The sequence below is a fragment of the Marmota flaviventris genome, chromosome X (assembly GCF_047511675.1).
Source record: "Marmota flaviventris isolate mMarFla1 chromosome X, mMarFla1.hap1, whole genome shotgun sequence".
Taxonomy (NCBI): domain Eukaryota; kingdom Metazoa; phylum Chordata; class Mammalia; order Rodentia; family Sciuridae; genus Marmota; species Marmota flaviventris.
This window is the reverse complement of record NC_092518.1, coordinates 67442121-67445665: the sequence shown is the minus strand read 5'-3', so window position 1 is coordinate 67445665 and position 3545 is coordinate 67442121.

The window sequence follows — 3545 nt, the reverse complement described above, 5'->3', positions numbered from 1 at the left end:
GTCCTAAACATACAAACAAAACTCATAAATAATATATTAGCTTACTACATTCAAAATCTCATAAAGAAGGTAGTACACAATAACCTACTGGGTTCTATCCCATGGATACAAGGTTGTTTCAATATATACAATCAGGAAATATAATTCAACACATAAATAGAATTAAGGACAACTGTCACATGATCTTCTCAGTAGATACAGAAAAGCCTTTGACCAAATCTGGCACCCATTCATGTTAAAAATGCTGGAAAAACTAGGGATAGAAAGAACATTCTTACGATTCTATAACAGATACACAATTAGTCAAAACAATATTTATAACAATGTTTTATTAGGATTTTAACATTTGGGAATGTAATATGAAAAAAACTTAGCACCAAAACTGGAAAATAAAATACAGGAGTAATATTTTTATTCTCTTTGGAATAGGTTGTATAAATATAAAGTAAATTCTGAGAAGATATGTAAGGTAAGCCCTCAAACAACAAAGAAAAAAAAATGACTCACATAAATAAAGTGGAAAATTAGTTGGGTAATAATAAAATCAAAAGACAGAAATTGTAATCATAAATCTCAAATGATATCCTATTATTTTTTTCTACAGGAGAAACATTATATTTAATACAAAATGGGTTGAAAGTAAAGGAATTGTGGCTGAGTCTATAGCTCAGTGGCAGAGAACTTATCTAGCATGTGTGAAGTACTGAATTCAATCCTTAGCACCATATTAAAAAAATAAATAAAATAAAGGCATAATGTCTGTCTACAACTACAAAAAAATTAGAAAAAAAGGAAGAAAAAGCCTGGACAATATATATTATAAAAAAAACAGTCATAAGAAAGCTGAAGTGTAATATCAGAGAAATATTTTTAAAAAAAGATTTGTTGTAGGGAATATTAACATCATTTTATAGTGCTGAAGTATTCCACCCATGAGAAAAAATAAAACACTTTAAGCATGTGTGCACCAATAACAGCAGCAAATATATGAAGTAAACAAACAAACAAACAAATAAATTAAAAATTCTAAAAATTTTGGGGTTAAAAATATTGGGCAACTTCAATTATTTTCTTTCAAGTATGGTTACAAAAATTAAATGGAACACCTGCAAGAAAACAGAGGCTTGAAAAGCACTACAAACCACTGGTGCCTCACAATCTTTAGAAAACTCCACTCAAAAATAATAGAATATGCTGGGCACAGTGGTGCAGGCTTGTGATCCCAGCTTGGAATTCTGAGGCAGGAGGACTATGAATTCAAAGCCAGCCTCAAAAATGGTGAGGTGCTAAGCAAGTCAGTGAGACCCTGTCTCTTAATAAATTAGAAAATAAGGCTGGGGAAGTGGCTCAGTGATTAAGGGCCCTTAAGTTCAATCCTTGGTATCAATACATATATAAGTAAATAAGTAAGTAAGTAAATAAACAAATAAATAAATAATGTTCTTTTTTTTCCTGAGAACATATGGAATATTTAGTATGACAAATATGCTAAAACATAACATAAGCTTTTGTGATATTCAAAATATTAAATGAAACAAAGTACATTCTCCAACAACAAATAAATAGAACTATAGAATTAGAAATTAATAGCAAAGATATTAGGAAACCTAAAAATATGGGATCATTAAATAACATGCTTCAAAATAAACATTGTAACTAATAATTTAATAAGGGAAATTAGAAGCTATTTTAAATCAATGAAAAACAAGGCATACAATATTAAATTTATGGAATGTAGGTATAACTGGGTTTAGAGGAACAGTTACCCTTATAAATGCTTACTTAACAAAGAATGGTATCACATCTATAGCTTACCAATCCACATGATGATTCTAGATATTGAATGGAAGTCTAAAGATAACATATGTCTAATAGTAAATTCATACAAATCAGAGTAGGAAATCAGATATACTAAGATTCAAAATTAGGTGGGAATTGAAATGATTCAAATGATTTTGTGGAAAAACACATTTGGTTATTGACACTTTCTACATATGATTTTTATTCTAGTGTTTGAAACTGTTATTTTAAATCAGATTCATTTAGAAGACTTTTGTTAGTTTATTTACTTTTTGTTTCATGCTTTCTCTCACAAAGAATTCCTTGGCAATGTTTACGTTAATTAGTTAATGTTTTAAAAATATGGGAAGTATAGAAGGCTCTATACTTTAAGCCTCTTCCAGGATGTATGTAAAAACTCAAAGAATTAAAGTGATTATCTGGATACTCACACTCCAAATTCTTCACTCTCAAATATTGGATTATTTTTCAAAAACTTGAATCAAATTAGTTTAATTCCAAATGTTATGGTTAGCTGCATCATTTTTTTTTCTTTAACCTCCTATAGGTAGATAATTTCTTGTCATAAAATTAATACTTTCTGAAAACATATTTTTACTCTGTGAAAAATGTAGGAATATGCATGTACTTTGGTTCACATTTAGCCAAAGTATTTATAGACATATGAATAGTTAAGTAGGACATGAACATATAGATAGCCGTGTTTGTTCTCTTCTTATGTACACCTTTTTTTCATCATGAAAGTTCAGAAGTTTTTGTTATTAATTGTATTGAAGATTTTTTCAATCATTCCACATCATTTGCTATTAACCTATCCAGCATGGTCTTTATCACACTTACTGCTCATTTTCAGAAATACTTAAGCAAAAGAGAATTTTAAAAATTCTAAGTCATTCTACAATTTACACATTTTTTTTGTATCACCCACTTACTAGTGACATACATAAGTGTTTCCTCTGAACAGATTTAATTTTTAATTTTCCTGAATCAGTGTTAACCAGGAAAAAGGTAATTGTTGTCAAGAGTATTCAAACTGTCAGAATATCCTTCAATCTAAAAGCTGTTAGAATCTGAGCAAAAGTAATTACTGAAACTCTATTCAACTGTAATAATAACCTGCCACTGATGACAGCAATTACTGGGAAACTGTAATAGAAATCAGAGGCGCATTTTTCTCTGACAAGTACATTTCTAACTAAGGTTTACATTGGCTGAATAGTGTTGACAAAGATGATGTGCTGTATCATTCTTAATCACGGTTGGCATGATGTTACAGTTTGAACTGTTCACTGTTAGAAAGAGACTAATTGCTTGTTTCATTTGACACTGTCCAGGCTCTCTGTATATAGAAATATATATTTTAGATGAATAAAGGTTAAGTGTTATACTTCCTTGTCTCTTTTGCATCCCTTTTCAGTGAATGTTTTAAGTATATTTTACCTTAAATAAAAGAAATTAATTGCAGTTAGGCTGAACTGGCAAGGCAAACTTCAAAGATTTTCCCACAATTAGGTCAAATTATGGGTGGTACTTCTGTCAATTTGAACCTTCAGCAGTGGTCATCCTCACTATCATCATTCTTGGACAGGCCCCTCACTGTGATTTGAAATGACATCTCAAAGGTCCTCTTAAAAGGGATTCTCTGATATTTTCACTATTTTCTTCATGAATCTGAAAGTAAAATGTTGGCGATTGCTTTTTCTTATGAAAAAAAGTGAAATAGATATGAAATAATTTTAAAAATA